Here is an 18,530-nt window from a genome sequence, read left to right as displayed (position 1 = left end):
TAGATAACAAACAGCAATGTGCCCAGCACCGACCTAAGACACTTCGCTAATCACAGGCCTCCAGTCCGACAAGCATCCTTCCACTAATACCCATTGCTTCCTACCATCAAGCCAATTGTATATCCAATTTGCCAGTTCCCCTTGGGTTTCATGCAATCTTACCTTCCAGAGGAGCCTACTGTTATGACAAAGAGACAAACCCCTCTGCTAATTAAACACGCAGAAAAGCTCACCTCGAAATCTGTTAAAATATCAGTGACAGAGAACTCTCAAATTCCATTATTTAAAGAAAATAACATCAATTTATTTTATAACACTAAAAGTGGACATTAAACAAAATCTGTTCACAAACCTAAGCCCCCCTTTCTCTTAACTGCTTACTGTCTGCCTCCAACTCTGTAACAATAGGATGTTCCAATAAGACACTTTTAAAATTTCAAATTTAAATTCAAGACCACACAGTGTCTGTCTTCTTCTGTGTCTTCACTTTTCCGGCTGCTGATCTCCCTGGGTCGTCATCATTCTTTTTACTGCAAGTATGTTTCACACGAAAAGGTACCTTTGATAGAAAGGGTTTTCTAATTTTTTTGAGAACAAGATGTGAGATGGGTAATTAGCTTTCTAGGAGTTTCTCAGTCTGCAGCAGTTGTTCTCTGACCAATTTTCAAAATATCCACTTTCTTATACCCCTACCCCCAACATCAGATCGTCTCATTGGTTTAATATTGGCAAAACAGCAAATTCAAACACAATTGGGTTTTAGTATCCTGGGGCATAATTTAAACTGATTTGTTTAATTTGAATTGATGTCAAAACAGCAATCAAAATTCAGGTATCCATTTCAAAGAGAAATATTACATATTTTCAATGTTCCAGTACACTCTGGGACTGCCATGTAATCATATACTAAGGTGCTTTTAAGCTCTCAGTTCAGAACAGCATTCTTTCTCTCTCAAAGGTACAGCACATGCATTCAACTTCATAACACTACCACATGGAACTTTATCAAAGGCCCTTGCTCAAATCTATACAGACAACACCTACTGCCCTGCCCTCATCAGCCTTCCTGGTCATTTCACCAAAGAACGCTAATAGATTTGTGAGATATGATCTCCCATGCACAAAGTCATGCCAACTATTTCAAATCAAACTGCGTCTTTCCAAATGCATATCTTATCTCTCAGAATCTTCCCAAGTACCTTACCTGCCACAGATGTTAGGCTTACTGATCTAGAATTCCCAGTTTTTCTTTGCAGCTCTGCTTGAATAAGGGCACGACATTTTCTGTCCAGGACCTCACCCATGGCCAACGATGATACAAAAATATCAGCCAGGGTCCCCTCAATTTCTTCTCTAGTCCCTTGCAGTATTTTTGATACATCTGGTCAGGACCAGGTGATTCATCCACCTTCAGACATTCTAATACATCCAACATCTCCTCTATTGTGAAATGGCCTGTCCCCAAGATGTCACCATTAACTTCCCCAAGTTCCCAAGTCTATGTGTCTTTTTCCACAGTAAAGGCAGAGAAGAAATATTCATTGAGGACTTCACCCATCTCCTGCAGTTCTACACATGCATGTCCACTTTGGTCCTTGAGTCATCCTATCAAGTCCGATCCAACATTTAATTGGGTAATGTTGATCTGACTATAGTTTCAAATCCACTTTCCTCCCTACTCCCAATATCTTTTGACTCCCTTGTTGTCAAGAATCTGTTTACCTCTACCTTAAAGATGTTCAATGAGTATGGCTCCATTCCTTGCTGAGGAAAAGAATTCCACAGACTAACAACCCTAAGAAGAAAGAAAAAATGCAGCTGATTCCTTAATTGATGAAGTTTTTTGAACAGACTTTGTTCCCTAATTCTATTCTCCTCAAAGGGAAACATGCAGTTGGCATCTATCTGCAAAGTAACTCAGGATTTCATATGTTTCAATAAGATCACTTCTCATTCTTCTAAACAGCAGTGAACACAACCTCAATCCCTCCGGTCTTTCCGCTTAAGGCAATCTTTCATCTCAGGAATAAACTGCATGAACTTTCTCTGAATGTTTTGAATATAATGATGTCTATTCTTACTAAGACCACCAATACTGTACTCTAGATGTGTTCTTCGAGGAGAAAGTGAGGACTGCAAATGCTGGAGATCAGAGCTGAAAATGTGTTGCTGGAAAAGCGCAGCAGGTCAGGCAGCATCCAAGGAACAGGAGAATCAACGTTTCGGGCATCAGCCCTTCTTCAGGAATGAGGAAAGTGTGTCCAGCAGGCTAAGATAAAAGGTAGGGAGGAGGAACTTGGGGGAGGGGCATTGGGAATGCGATAGGTGGAGGGAGGTCAAGGTGAGGGTGATAGGCCGGAGTGGGGTGGGAGCGGAGAGGTCAGGAAGAAGATTGCAGGTTAAGAAGGCGGTGCTGAGTTCGAGGGATTTGACTGAGACAAGGTGGGGGGGGGGGGGGGATGAGGAAACTGGAGAAATCTGAAATCTGAGTTCATCCCTTGTGGTTGGAGTGTTCCCAGGCAGAAGTTGAGGCGCTCTTCCTCCAACCGTCGTGTTGCCATGGTCTGGCGATGGAGGAGTCCAAGGACCTGCATGTCCTTGGTGGAGTGGGAGGGGGAGTTGAAGTGTTGGGCTACGGGGTGGTTGGGTTGGTTGGTCCGGGTGTCCCAGAGGTGTTCTCTGAAACGTTCCGCAAGTAGGCGGCCTGTCTCCCCAATATAGAGGAGGCCACATCGGGTGCAGCGGATGCAATAGATGATGTGTGTGGAGGTGCAGGTGAATTTGTGGTGGATATGGAAGTGTCCCTTGGGGCCTTGGAGGGAGGTAAGGGGGGAGGTTTGGGCGCAAGCTTTGCATTTCTTGCAGTTGCAGGGTAAGATGCCGGGAGTGGAGCATGGGTAGGTGGGGGGCGTGCACCTGTATATAGAGGAGTCCACATCGGGTCTAGATGCGGTCTCACAATGCCTGCAGGATACTCACAGGGATCATGTTTGAAAAGATAAGAACATTAGTGCTAGTCTTCTGGTCTCAGCCTACTCCTTCCTTTTGCAGATGTATTGTCAGCCTCATCCAGTTACTTCTCATCCAATGCTGGGATTCCTGCTTCCAGTATATCAGCCTGCTATCCTTCAGTCTGAGTGTGAAGGAGACCTCAGAGCCTCTAAATCCTTCCAAATGAACAAACGGCATTGACAAGATAGAGTCTTCTGTTAAATGTGAAGCAACAGTTTTGCTACATTGGCTTGCTCGTTTCACCATACTGAAATCAGGACAGACAGCTCCATCCATCCTGATATAGACTCCCCCCCACCAGGTTCCCATTAGTCCCTAAGCACTAACAGTAAACAGAACACTGGTGACAGCACCAATATTAAGAGAAGAAATGCGAAGTTTTCCACTTTGGTGGTGAGCCCCATTAGTCCTTATACATTTCAATCGTCATGGGAATCTTTCAGCAGCCAGGCTTTTTTTTTAATTTGGTCATGAGAGTGAGTGGACTAGCATTTAGTGTTCATTCTTAATTGCTCTGGAGGTGATGGTGTGCTGCCTTCTTAAACCACTGCAGTCCATGTGGTTCAGGGACACTGATGATGCTGTTGGGAAGGAAGTTCCAGGATTATTTGTGGCTTAAAAGGGAACATGCAAGCATGACATTCCCACATTTCTGCTACCCTTGCCCTTCTGGGTGCTAGCGGTTCAGAGTTTGAAAGTTATTGTTGGAGAAGCCTAAATGGCTAACATCATCCCTGACAACAGTAGGAAAATTTCAGGTTCAGGGAGGAAAGGAGAACTACAGAAAAAGTTACATTTTCTAGCACACATCAGAACAAAGCTATACCAGTAAAACAAGCAGATTTGTAAAACATGCAACAGGTTGTTCTTCAGCTGTGATCATCATTTCCAATAAGTGGTCACAGAATTTCTCTATGGTAAATCATGAACACAATTACCTAAACCTACTTTTATAGCAATTAACCAGCTCCCCCCGACTCTTTTCTCATGTATGGCTCACAGTATTTCTAAGAGGTTCTGAAAGTCAATTAAAAGCTCAAGCAAAATCTATCCTAACACATCCATGATTATCGTGATACAAGGTTACCCAATAGCACACATTTGTATGTGTGCGTCAGAATATCTTAATGAAGTTATCTACAGTACTCGGGTGCCAGTTAGTATTGGAAGGGTTCTGGTTACTGAAGAGCACATTTGGTATCAACAGGATTTGAGTTGACAGTTGGTGGATCATTCCAATTTGAGGTATACCAGATAAGGCAAGGTTTACTATATTTACAATGCTCTCATCATATATTTTTCTGAATTTCAAATCATATGTTGCCAACTCTCTAATCCTAAGATTGGAGTTGTTTTCATATCCACAAGATGTGCAGGATGCGATACGCAAAAAGGATTGCACATACACAATAAGAAAGTGACATGTGCAGGGAGAATGAGAGAATGACAATCATGAATAAAAGAACAGACAGAAGGAAAGGAGCACATGAAGCATATTTCTACCTCACAACAATGCCTCTAGTGTACCATGCTGCTTGTCTGGAGTGTATCTGAGCAGAAACTTATGGCGGTAACAAACTTAATGAACTCTTTACTCAAAAATGTATTTGAAAAACTCTAGAATCCAATCTAAAATCTAAAAATATAATAGTCACCACAGATTTCAAAAGGAAAGATGAGACTTGAGCAATCTTGTTTTTTTGAAGAATCATAGTGTAGGTAAGAGTAGATATAAGGTGGATATATATACATTTTCAAAGACTTCCTGCAAACGCTCTGCAAAGCAGACTCATGGCTGAGGTTAGCACGTGGATAAATGTTACAGCAGACTGGATGACAAATCAGTTGCAAAATAGAACAGCATAGCAAGTAAAATAAATGCAAAGGGCAAAAGAATGGAAATGATATTTCACAAGGAGCTGCACCAAGGTCACTGTTGTCTTTTGGTCTTATATTTCAGTCCAATCAGATGTAATGTTGAGAGGAGGAGTTAACACTAACAAAGACTACATGATGACTTCATTAATATGTAAAATGGTCTTGTATATAAAAATTAATCAAGGGGAGGGAGTAAATTGTGGAATACTCCCATGTGGAATGTTTAATTTGAATAGTATGATGCATATAAGGCATAGCCAGAAAAAGAATAAAGTCTAAAGACTATGCTGAATTTGTGGGTAATGCCACTACTAGGCAGAACACTGCACAACATGCACAAAATCAGTGATATTTGATGATCTGAAAATGTTAATAATGTCATCATTATTTCCACAGCTTAATGACAACATTAGCTAACCAGCTCTTTCACTGAGTGCACAAAACTTTGCAGCTACAGCAACTACATACGAAGCTATCCTCTACTAATATTTTCCAACATATCGATTTTTCCTTTCCCACTAACACTGCAATACCATAGGTGCAAATGTGCACATACAGAATGATCAGTTACCACTTTTGGGGAAACATTATGCTTGCTATTAGGGAATGATGAAATAGTGTGGCAAGAGGCTCAAGTACAGCACAAACATCATTATAGTAGTACAACACTCTAGCCTGATTCCATGTTGTAAATTATCCAGAGAATGCAAATACTGAGTGGACATCTTTTCTCTCCCCTTAGCATAGTAGCTTCCTCAGCTACAATGCCTACCAGTCTATTTGCTTTTATTCATTCATGGGATACGAGTTCAACTGGATAGACGACTCTGCGCTAAACTTGCTACTTACCACTCCAAACATGGATATTGGCCAAATCTTGCTGCATCTGAACATGGCCTTGTTCAGCATCTAAGGAGTTGCAAACGATAAACATTGCACAATCAGCAGCAAGCATCCCCATTTTTGAACTCATGAGTAAAAGATCTAGATAAAGCTGAAGATAATTGGGACTAGAACACAAGAAGTAACTACTGGACTATGTACAACAAATTAGCACATGCTATAGATGTCAAGTACAGGATAAACAATGATGTGGTGCAGTATCCAATATGATTCTCATCAGTGCAGAATGAGAAGGGAGGTACATTGCAGTGAACATTATGTTCATGGGATGCACAATAGGGTGAAGAAAATTCTACCATAGGCTGAGGTTGTTAAAAGTAATTGATATTAATGTAGCAACTTTAATATATTAGAACATGCCACAGCATTTCACAAATGTGTTACAAAGCAATAGGCAATGAGTCACAGGAGATCTGAAGGCACATGGCAAAGGTTCCTTTCAAATCTTTTCTGTCTTAAAAGACAGAGAGAGGTAGAAGTCAGGGACAGAATTAAAATAGGGAATGAGCAGGTAGTTAAGGGTATGCAGATATTGAGGAGTCATGCATCTGGGGGAAGTTATAGAGCTTGGTAGGGTAAGTGAAGTGATTAGAAAATAAGAATGCATGTGGAGTGCCAAATCAAGGCATTGACCAACCAGAATCCAAATCTGGTCAGCAAGCATTTTGATTTTTTTTTGAGGGGTTGAGGTTTGGTAGTGGCACCTGCAGATGGGAGATTGATATTCAGCAGCAAGCATTACATGCCCCATGTTGGTGCTTAGGTGTTTTGCATCTGCTGATACAGAAGTATGCCCAGAGTTATGATTCATGTCAGTTATGGCACAGTTTTAGTGGTGTTGAACACTGTGTGACCCCAGTGTTGGGATGGTAGGCGATCATGAACACATCAAGTCAGTGAAACTAGACATGTGCCACAGAATTTGTAGCAGTCTATCAATAAATGAAACCTTCCAGTAGCGATTCAAAAGTTAGCTATGTTCCTGCAGAAGCCAATGTACTTCCTTCCATGAGAGAGCATTTGTTTCAAAAGCATTTGCTAAATGGTAATTTGAGAATTCAACTAACAATATTAGTAGAAGGAAACCAGATTAAAACCAAATTTTAAGATTAGGAAAAAAGCCTGAAAATTATGCTACATACAAAGCATCTCTGAATTTCAGAAAGAGATGAGGGAACCTGACAAAATACTCAGGCAACATCACAGAGATCAATCTTTAGCCAATTCACTCCACATGACAAAGAAAACGGCAGAAGACACTGGTTACAGCAAAGGTTACGGGCCCTGACAATATTCTGGCAAAAATACTGAAGACTTGTGTTCCTCAAGGAGCTGTACTCGTAACCAGGTGGAAGTGAGGACTGCAGATGAAGATTAGAAACAAGGGCGTGGTGCTGGAAAAGCACAGCAGGTCAAGCAGCATCCAAGAAGCAGGAGAATTGACGTTGCGGGCAAAAGCCCTTCATCCCAACCATCTTCAGCTGCTGCTTCCATGATCTTCCTTCCAGCAAATGATCAGAAAGGGGGATTTTAACTGAGGAATGCACAATCAGCAGCACCATTTGCTGCTACTCAGATACTAAAGCAGCCCATATCCAAATTCAGCAAGATCTGGATAATATCTAGGCTTGGGTTGATTAGTAGCTCATAACATTTACACAGGTGCTGAGCAATGAAGATCTCCAATAAGAGATAATCTAACCATCACCTTTCATTATTTAATTACATTACCACCTCCAAATTCCTCACTATCAACATCTTGCGGTTCGCATTGACCAGAAACAGAACTGGACCAGCCACATAAACTCTGTTGCCATAACAGGCTAAGAATTCTGTGGTATGCAATTTACCTTCTGACTCCCGAAAGCCTGTCCACTACATACATGACACAAGTAAGGAGTGTGATAGAATATTCTCCGCTTTTATCTTTTTGACGACATTCAAAAAGCTTGGTACCTCTGGGACAGAGCGGCCCATTTGATTAACACAGCATCCACTAATTTAAATATTTACTCCCTTCACCAGCTATGCAGTGGGCAATAGTGTACACAACCTACAAATAGCATTGCAGGAACTCACCAAAATTCCTTTAAGAGAACCTTTGAAACCTATGGTCTCTACCACTTAGAAAGACAAGTGTTGCAGATGCATGGGAAGGTCTTCACCTGCAAGTTCCTCTCAAGTCACATACCACACTGACCTGGAACTGTATTGCTGTTCCTTCAGTGTTGCTGGGGCAAAATCTTACACATTGCTCCCTAACAGCTCTGTGAATGTCCCTGGTAGCACCTCAGCACAGCAATCACCTGGCCAATCAGGGACAGGCAATAGCTGTGAATATGGTCGCAAGCTGGAAAATTGATTTGCAGACATTTCATCCCCTGTCTAGGTGACATCTTCAGTGCTTTGGAGCCTCTTCTGAAGCGCTGCTGTACTGTCTTCTGGAAATTATTTGGTCCCATTCCTGCATCCAGTTGTTTGTTGTAGTGGTCAGTATAATGGGTCTATGTCTGTGTGCTTGTTGATGGAGTCTGTTGATGAGTGCCATGCTTCTAGAAATTCTCTGGCTGTCCTCTGCTTGGCTTGTTCTATGACTGTTGTGTTGTCCCAAATGAATTTGTGGTCCTTATCATCTGTATATGTGGCTACCTGGGACAGCTGGTCGTGGCGTTTAGTGGCGAGCTGGCGTTCATGGATGTGGATTGCTAGTTGCCTGCCTGTTTGTCCTATATATTGTTTTGGGCAGTCTTTGCATGGAACCTTGTAAATTGCATTTGTCTTGCACATGATGGGTACAGGGCCTTTCGTCTTGGTGAGCTGTGGTCTGAGCGTGGCCAGTTTATGGGCTGTAATGAATCCCAGTGGTCGGAGAAGTCTGGCGGTCAGTTCCAAGATGTTTTTTATGTATGGTAGCTAGTGAGTTAGGTCATGGCACGTCCTCGTCACATTGTTTGTCTGTTGGGCATCTGCGAATGAAGTTGTGGCGATATTTGTTCTTGGCGAATATAGACTAGCAGTAATTGGTTTTAGATTTTTTGGGGGAAATAAACAAACTTTTGAAGCAGATGTTAAGAACTTCTAAAAAGTAAACCCTAGAAATCATTTAATTCCCAGCAGCTTTCAAGGCTCAAGTGGGGCATTCGACAGGGACACAAAAAATGGAGGATCTTGGGAATTCCTGAGTCTGTAACTGTCTTTTTTTTTGTCTGATGTTCAATCAGGGGAACTCATGGCAGCTATCATACTCTTCATATTTTCAGCAATTAAGATCTGCTTTATTTTATTAAGAAACTTCTTGAAACTTACAAAGCTTTGTGTTAATTTACAACTGAAAACAAGGACAACTGTGAGCAAGAAATAAATGACAAATGTTAGTATAATGCTAAATTCATCACATCTTACCGTGGCATTTGAAGTGGAAAGATATCTATGAGATATGTAAGACAATTGTGCAGCTTCTCTTCCACTTAAAAATGCAAATATGTGCATTGTCCAATGCTCATTTGTAATGTATGCTGAATATCTGCAGTACAAACATGTGAAATCAGTGGTACCTGCACCATTTCAGTCTACTTATCTAAATCAGCCAGTACACCAACAGTTTGCTTGGCCAGAGCCATCTATGTAGCCCCAGACAAACAAGAAAACACATTCCCACGTACACACTTGGTTTTGCTTTTATCCACAACCAGCTACTTGCTATCACTTTACATAAGATGAGCTGAATATTTATGAGAGATCAGAAATACAGAATCTAATATTTTTCAAGGGAAAAAAAATTCCACTTTGCCATCAACTCCATCGCCTTCTCTGGCTACTGACTCTAGCCTGAGTCAGTCTGTGTGTAGAATCAGCATTCTGTCCATCCCCAGAGCACAGCTTCAATTGCCAAACCTAATCTAGGACCTTTAAAGCAACACAATCTCTTTGTGCTTTCCAGTTTGCTGTCACTGAAATGTGTGCACATTCTCATTAGCACTAGACTTATTCATCAAGCGCCATTCTTCTGAGCATCCATTTTCCATCAAATTCAAATTATCCCCAAAGAATCCTTCCATATCCAGCAGAAATCTTCCTGCACATCCAAACACCTCATCCATGTGTCGGTTGCTCTCGATGTGGTCTCTTCAACATTGGGGACACAGGACACCAACTTGCAGAACATTTCAGAGAACAACTCCTGGACACATGCACCAAACAACCCCAACACCCTATGGCCAACCACTTCAACTGTAATATTAAAAGATTAAATAGTACTCTCTCTGGTTATTAAAGTGATGTTATAGGGTTAACCTGTACTGCCTTTCCCAGAAGCTGATCATTCTGGAAGTGAGTGGGGGCAACATTCATGCAGGAGTGTGGATGACTCACACTTCATTTGGTCAGCCATTTACTACTATACTACTGCTATTATCAAATTAAACTCTCGTTCAGTCCCTTTTATTCAAAAATGCATTCATAGCCATCTCCCAACCAATCAAATTCATTTGCGTGATCATTCCCAGATACTGAAGTATATCACACCTACACTGTCTTGGGGAATGATGGAGTTAGGAAATCGTTTGCATAACGATTCCTCAGGATTAGGGTATTTACATTACCTCATCTTACCAATATACCTGGGATAACATGGGGGAAGAGTGGCCTATGAGCATTACAACTGACCTGTATAAAGGGGATGTGTTTCCTTTGTTTGGGGCCTCTTTTGACTTGACTTCGCACACCTGTGAAGAGGGTCAAAGGGGATCATCTAACTTGAACAGGCTTTAATAAACTTCAACTATCTGCAGAAGTTGGTGTGAGTAAATTGCATCTAGTGTGTGAAACCTCGGGAAAAGAGCCTAACACAACTCCCCCAAACCACTCCACCAAGGACATAAAAGTCCTGGGCCTCCTCCACCGCTAAATCCGAGCCGCCCGGCAGCTGGAGGAAGAATGCTTCATTTTCCACCTGGGGACTCTCCAATGACACAGCATCAATGTTGATTTTGCCAGTTTCCACATCTGCACTTCCCCCACCTTATCCCAGATCCAACCCTCCAACTCAGCACCACTTTCTTGAACTTCTCCCACCTGTCCATCTTCCTTCCCACTTATCTACGCCGACCTGCATCCACCTATTGCCTTCTTAACTACCTTCCCACCCACTTCCTATTTATCTCTCAGCCCCCTTACGTTCCTGTTGAAGGGCTTAACAAAGACTCTCCTGCTCCTCAAATGCTGTCTGACTTGCTGTGCTTTTCCAGTGCCGCACTTTTTGACTCTGAATAGGTTGATTAAAAAATATAAAAACAACAATCTTGACCAGACATTCACCTACAACTTTCCATCCAAGAGCGAATTCAAAATTCCTATCACCCACTATCCGAGGCAGCTTAAGAGTAATACAACATGGAAACAGACCTTCAATCCAACTAGTCCATGCCAACCATGTTTCCAAACTAAGCTAGCCCCAATGGCTTGTGTTTGGTCTATATCCCTCTAAACCTTTCTTATTCGTGTACGTATCCAAAATTTTGAACATTCTAACTGCACCTGCGTCACTTCCTCTGGCAGCTCATTCCACACATGAACCACATCTGTAACTTTAAACATCTAGTTCAATAATCTTCTGAGATCTCAACAATCCTCCAAATATGGCTTTACGAGTTACCATTGGTGACAGGATCAAGACCATTAGTTATAACATTTGCTTCATAAAACCAAGACGCTCCATAAAACCTAGACCAAGCTAGTGATAATCTATTGCAATGGTTCCTTATGCGGATCAGTCCTAAATTTTGTTTGTTAATATTCCAGTACAAGTACTTGGGTTTTTAATGTTAAAAGATGCTTTATTAGATACAAGTCCGACACAAGCTTAGCCTAGTCTGTTTAACAATTCAATTCCAATACAGTAATGAACACCCTCGTTTCTGTTCACCTTTTCATGACCTTGATGATACACATTGCTTTTTTAATAGAAGCAAAATAGTACAGATACTGGAAATCTGAAGTGTGGTAGCTTGGAGAACAAGAATAATTTTCCAGCATGGCTGCCTTCATATTCAAAGGATCAACCTCTGTTACTTCAAGTATGCTACCAATAAACATTTGTTGCTTTTTCATTCAGCATTTAAAAAGGACTGTTCCATTTGCAACATCTTGGTCTCACCTATCATTCCTAACAACTCACTTTCCTTCTGGTATCTTCTCATGCAATCACAGGGTTTAACAAAAAGTGTTCCAGTTTGAACAGCAATTCCATTATACTAATGGTTTCCCTCTCCCCACACACGGCCATTCCTGCTGAGTTTCTCCTGTATATTATTTTTATTTCAGATTTCCAGTATCTGCTGTATTTTGCTTTTATCGCAGTGTTTAATAACACCTGTCCTTTTACCTCCTCCCTTCCAAGGTGCGAAGCCCTCTTTCCAAGTGAAGCAGTGTTTTACTTGAAATCTCAATTCAGTTTACCGTATTTTCAACAATGTAGTCGCCTCTATTTTGGATAGACCAAATGCAGATTGAGTGACTGCTTTGCAGAAGATTTCCACCCACTACACAAGCATGATCCCAATGTTCTAGTTAACTGTCATTTCAATTCATCACCTTGCTCTCTCCCACACATTCCTGATCGCTACTAGTAAAGCTCACTGTAAGCTGCAGGAACAGCACTTCATATTCCAATCAGGAACTAGGCACTTTCCAAAATGATACCAGGAATGAGGGATTTTAGATACAAGGAAAGATTAGAGAAATTAGGCTTATTGTCCTTGGAACATAGAAATTAAGAGATGTTCAAAATTATGAATAAATTTGACAGGGTAAAGAAGGATATTGTGTTTCCACTGGTTGGTATGTCACAACTAGGGATCACAATTTCAAGACTCTCATCAGAGCTAGGAGTGAGATGAGAAGAAGCTTCCTTACTCAGAAGTGTTAGGATTTGGAATGCACTGCCTGGCAGATTGGTGGAAGTGCGAGAAAAGCTAAAAAGTCTTAAAATCGATAAATCTCCTGGCCCCGATGGGATATATCCTAGAGTTCTGAGAGAGGTGGCTGAGGAAATAGCAGAGGCATTGGTTGAGATCTTTCAAGAGTCACTGGAGTCAGGGAAAATCCCGGATGATTGGAAGATCGCTGTTGTAACCCCATTGTTCAAGACAGGATCAAGACAAAAGATGGAAAATTATAGGCCAATTAGCCTAACCTCGGTTGTTGGTAAAATTCTAGAATCCATCATTAAGGATGAGGTTTCTAAATTCTTAGAAGAGCAGAGTCTGATTAGAACAAGTCAACATGGATTTAGTAAGGGGAGGTCATGCCTGACAAACCTGTTGGTATTCTTTGAAGAGGTGACAAGTAGGTTAGACCAGGGAAATCCAGTGGATGTGGTCTATCTAGACTTCCAAAAAGCCTTTGATAAGGTGCCACACGGGAGGCTGCTGAGCAAGGTGAGGGCCCATGGTGTTCGAGGTGAGCTACTGGGATGGATTGAGGATTGGCTGTCTGACAGAAGGCAGAGAGTTGGGATAAAAGGTTCTTTTTCAGAATGGCAGCCGGTGACGAGCGGTGTCCCGCAGGGTTCAGTGTTGGGGCCACAGCTGTTCGCATTATATATTAATGATCTGGATGAAGGGACTGGGGGCATTCTAGCGAAGTTTGCAGATGATACGAAGTTATGTGGACAGTCAGTACTGAGGAAGTGGGGGAGGCTGCAGAAGGATCTAGACAGTTTGGGAGAGTGGTCCAGGAAATGGCTGATGGAATTCAACGTGAACAAATGCGAGGTCTTGCACTTTGGCAAAAAGAATAAAAGCACAGACTACTTTCTAAACGGTGAGAAAATTCGTAAAGCCAAAGTACAAAGGGATCTGGGAGTGCTAGTCGAGGATTCTCTAAAGGTCAACATGCAGGTTGAGTTTGTGATTAAGAAAGCGAATGCAATGTTGTCACTTATCTCAAGAGGGTTGGAATATAAAAGCACCGTTGTGCTACTGAGACTTTATAAAGCTCTGGTTAGGCCCCATTTGGAGTACTGTGTCCAGTTTTGGTCCCCACACCTCAGGAAGGACATACTGGCACTGGAGCGTGTCCAGCGGAGATTCACACGGATGATTCCTGGAATGGTAGGTCCCTGGAATATGAGGAACGGCTGAGGATCCTGGGATTGTATTCATTGGAGTTTAGAAGATTAAGGGGAGACTTAATAGAGACATACAAGATAATACATGGCTTGGAAAGGGTGGACGCGAGGAAATTGTTTCCGTTAGGTGAGGAGACTAGGACCCGTGGACACAGCCTTAGAATTAGAGGGGGTAAATTCAGAACAGAAATGCGGAGACATTTCTTCAGCGAGAGAGTGGTGGGCCTGTGGAATTCATTGCCGCAGAGTGCAGTGGAGGCCGGGACGCTAAATGTTTTCAAGGCAGAGATTGATAGATTCTTGTTGTCTCGAGGAATTAAGGGCTACGGGGAGAATGCGGTTAAGTGGAGTTGAAATGGCCATCAGCCATGATTGAATGGTGGAGTGGCCTCGATGGGCCGAATGGCCTTACTTCCACTCCTATGTCTTATGGTCTTATATGAGATTTCAAAGAAGAGCTGGGAATACACGAAATTAATAAAATTTAGAGGGCTACAGAGGTAAGGCCGGAGAACAAGACTAGTTGGGTAATTCTTTTGGGAGCCAGAACAGAAAAATGGGCCAAATAGCCTCCTTTTGTACTGTAAAATTCTATGATTGTATTTGCAGCTTTCCAAACTCAACAGAGTTCAACAAGTTCAAGCCACTTGTCCGTCCTCCAATTGTTTTAAACAAATGCCAATCAGTATCATTTATTGTGTTTTTGCATGCAGATAGAACTCTTAACCAATATTTTGTTTCCTTAAAAAAGGCCATTCCCTTTGTTTTTATTCCCCACATAATATCTCCTGTCCTGTAACCACAGAATCGCCCTTTTGTTCATTCCCTCCCGTTCCCCTTTTCAACAACACAAAACCCATGGTATTCCCACCTTTCATTCCAAAGACTATCTCTGTAGATGCAGCAAGGCCCAAAGATTATTTCAGTTCTTGATTTATACTGTTACTTGTAATGATTGAAGAGTTTGTGTCCCTAAATTCTTTTACTTCATATATAATTTATTTAACTAAATGGCATTGTTTTTGTGGTGAATTAAACATATTTTATCATATTCTCACAAAAATAAGTGACAATAAATTTCTATCTATTTGAACACCATCAAGTATTTTTGTGTGGTAGCAGGTTCCACGACAATCAATATTCCTGAATTTAATGGACTTATTAGTAACAATCAGATTTATCTCATTGTTTGGTACTCCCACATGCAGAAGCATCTCAGGTGCAACTTTCAAATCCTCTTAATTATGAAGACCTCTATCAGGTTATAGGTAAATTCTGTTGTGTTCTATCCCATCGAGACGCAAATTTTCCAAAGCATCCAAGTGTCATCACACCCATTCCAAATGTTATGCCATAATATGGTGCAGATATCCTGATAAATTGATGTCCACAAGTATAAAATTTAATTATAGTTCTGCACCCCAGAAGATTACATAGTGAAGAGCAGCCTCAGAAGTAAACCTTGTGGAATACATCTTCCCAACTTTAAATTTCACAATAATTACCATTAACCTCTGTTCTGCGCTGTTTTGAGCAATTTTTCTATCAGTCAGAATTTTAGAGCACAGAAACAGACCCTTCAGTGCAAATCGTCCGTGCTGCCCAGAAATCCCAAACTAACAGATTACCCTCTGCCAGCATTTGGTCCATATCCCTCTAAAAATTCATGAACCTATTCATGAACCCATGTTAAATGTTGTAACTGTACCTGCCTCCACCACTTCTTCTGACAGCTCATTCCATACATGCACCATTCTCTGCATGAAAAAGTTACTCCTCGGGTCCACTTTAAACGTTCCCCTCTCAACTCAGCTTATGCCCTCTTGGACTCCCCCATCCCAGGAAAAGATCTTTGGCTATTCACCTTATCCACACCCCTCATGACTTTATAAACCACTGAAAGGTCACTCCTATATTTTTATACACTAAAGCTGTTATCCACAGGACTTATATTTCACTAGAAATAACCAAAACTTTCACTTCTCTGCCAAAAGATATGCAGCCCACCAAGACATCATAACCATTTCATTCAAATTAGTTTTAGTATTCATTATAAATCCTCAAGTTTGTCCCTGGTCAATTAATAAATTGAAATATTCATGTATAAAATTGTGACAAAAGGCTAGAATTTTGAAGGTGATCTCATTGAAAACTACAAAATATTTAAAGTAACTGTGTAGATGTATGTAAACTGTTTCCTCTGTTTGAGGAGCCTGGAATTGAGGATATAATGTAAAATTACAGGTGAATGTCATTCGGGACCAAGATGAGGAGAATTTCCTTTCTACAGAGGATGGTGAATCTTTGGAATTTTCTATCCCAGAGGGCTGTGGAAGCAGTGTTTGAGTATGTTTAAGGTAGTATTTGGAAAATATCTTATTATCAATAGTGCAATGGGTTTTGAGAATATCATGATAATGTATGATCTTCAAGTATTTGATCAGCCATCAGCATTAAGTTAGAGACAAAAAAACTGCAGCTGCTGGAATCCAAGATAGACAAACGGGAGGGTGGAAGAACACAGCAAACCAGACAGCATAAGGAGGTGGAGAAGCCAACTTTTCAGATGTAACCCTTCTTCAGGACTGGGGGCCAGTGTAAGGGGAGCTGCAGATAAGGGGGAGTTTGGGGAGGATTTAGGGTGAGAAGAGGGACAGAGTGGTGTGGTTGGGATAGGTCAACACAGGTAGAGGGTACAACCTGTTTGGTTGATGGGAGGAATGAATCCAGTTGGTAGCTGCAAGGGTTGGTCAGAGGAATGGAAGGGATGGGGAGGGGCTGGAACAGGAGTCGAGGGATGTTAAAGGAGGTTATTTGAAATTGAAGAACTCAATGTTGAGTGCTCTGGGCTGTAGGCCATCCAGACGAAAGATGAGGTGCTAGCTACCTGATGAAGGAGTAGCACTCCAAAAGCTTGCACTTCCAAATAAACCTGTTGCACTATAACCTGGTGTTGTGATTTTTAAACTTTGGGACACCTCCACATTTTTGATCAAAAGTTTTGCATATTTGATGTCATATTCTTATATGGCTTGATATCCTATATTTTATAACGCTTTGGTGAAACATCTTGGGATATTCATGGATCTATAAGGGTTGTTGCAGCACTATTTAACCTTTTGAACATATCAGATCCACTAAATTCCCCATGCAAAATTCTCAAAAAGAATGCTAAAGTAAGATTTCGCCCTGTAGAAATCCATGCTATAATAATTTTGGTCACTAAACTTTTTTTATATTACAACTTTCACTCATTTAAAAAAAATTCTCTCTAACTACCCAAATTTCTGCTCATCAGTTTAGGAGACTATGGAAGCAGATGGGGAAATAATAAAAAAATTGAATCCAGCATTTTTTATATTGATTGCACCAAGGTAGATGAGAACGGAAAATGATGTCTAAGGATACGCCACCACACTGCAATGGCATGATCATTCCTTCTTTATCTGCCAAAATTAATTTACATTCCCAACTTTAACCCAAAATACAACTGGACAAACCTTCCCAGCTGCCAATTTCACATGAATCAGGGCTGCAATTTGCGCCACATCCAAACGAATCAACGTATGCAGAGCAGATTAAAGAGGCGATAAAATGTGACTGGCCAACGTGTATTACCTCCTTATTTCCCCCCCCCCCGCCACCTTCTCAAATACCAGGCCTTTCCCAAAGTGCAAAGACTCTCACTTCCTGCGCACTAGGCCGGAGATTTCAACATTCACAGGCTCTACCAGCGTCATCAGGAGTCAGCTCCCCACACCAGCGGCCTTTCCGCCCTCCTACCTCAGGCCTGTCCACGCTCCTCTCCCAGGGACATTTCCCCACTCCCCGTCTCCGTCCCGCAGGGTCCCCACTCCCTCTCTCTCCCCACCCCAGTGCCCCGTTACTACCTCCTCCCCTCCCCCCGGTGCCCCGCTCCCTCGCTCTCTCTCACCCCCCTCGAGCCTAACTCTTTGCCCGGTTCCGTGCGCAAAATGGCGGCCGCTCGGCCTGAGTTGGTCCGCTCCGTGCGGAGGTACGAGCCGTTGTGGTGGGGGCAAGCCGGGCACCGCGAGCTGGGGCTCCCAACACTTACCGAGGGCGGCCTGGCTCGGTCTGATCCCCGCCCCGGCGCCGCTTCAGCGGTGTGCTCTCGATGCCGTCAGGCCGCAACTCCCCTCGATGCCGCCATCTTCCACTCCCATCCCTGACTGCCAGCCTGCGCCGGAAGTGACGCCGGCACGTAGCGGCGTGCGCGGGCCCGCCATCACCGGCGTGTTCCCGCACGCCCGCGGATCCCACTGCGCAGGTGCACAGCTCCCCTTCCCTTCAGCTGGGATACTGAAGTGCCATTGTCATGGGGTATGGGCAGGATAGCTGTACCTTGGTTATTGTGTAAGACAATGGTTCTGAAAGTGCAGACTGCATTAGGCTCTACCCAATCTGATGATTGTTGTGGGTGGGGGAAAAGGTGTGTTGAGTTTGGGATCCCAATGGAGTCGAAAGTGACCTTCCTGACTCCTGATATCCCTCTAAGTAATTATGCTGAAGAAGCCAATGCACCTTGTTCTTCCTGCTATCATGAAATGAACAATATGTGATCAAGGCCTCTTGTTAAGCCTCACTTCAT

At 42.3% G+C, this 18,530-nt stretch overlaps 1 protein-coding gene across 1 annotated transcript in view; it reads right to left on the bottom strand.

Moving 5' to 3' along the window:
* The window catches only part of wdr33 (WD repeat domain 33), a 107,605-nt gene extending 89,468 nt beyond the window's left edge, over window positions 1-18,137 (bottom strand). Inside the window, exon 1 of the mRNA XM_072573089.1 lies at window positions 17,997-18,137. The gene's annotated coding sequence lies outside the window, so the exon portion shown is untranslated. The remainder of the gene's footprint in view (window positions 1-17,996) is intronic.
* Window positions 18,138-18,530: the final 393 nt, after the last annotated feature.

The sequence above is a fragment of the Chiloscyllium punctatum genome, chromosome 6 (genome assembly GCF_047496795.1).
Source record: "Chiloscyllium punctatum isolate Juve2018m chromosome 6, sChiPun1.3, whole genome shotgun sequence".
Classification (NCBI taxonomy): domain Eukaryota; kingdom Metazoa; phylum Chordata; class Chondrichthyes; order Orectolobiformes; family Hemiscylliidae; genus Chiloscyllium; species Chiloscyllium punctatum.
This window is presented reverse-complemented; position numbering and strand designations above follow the sequence as displayed.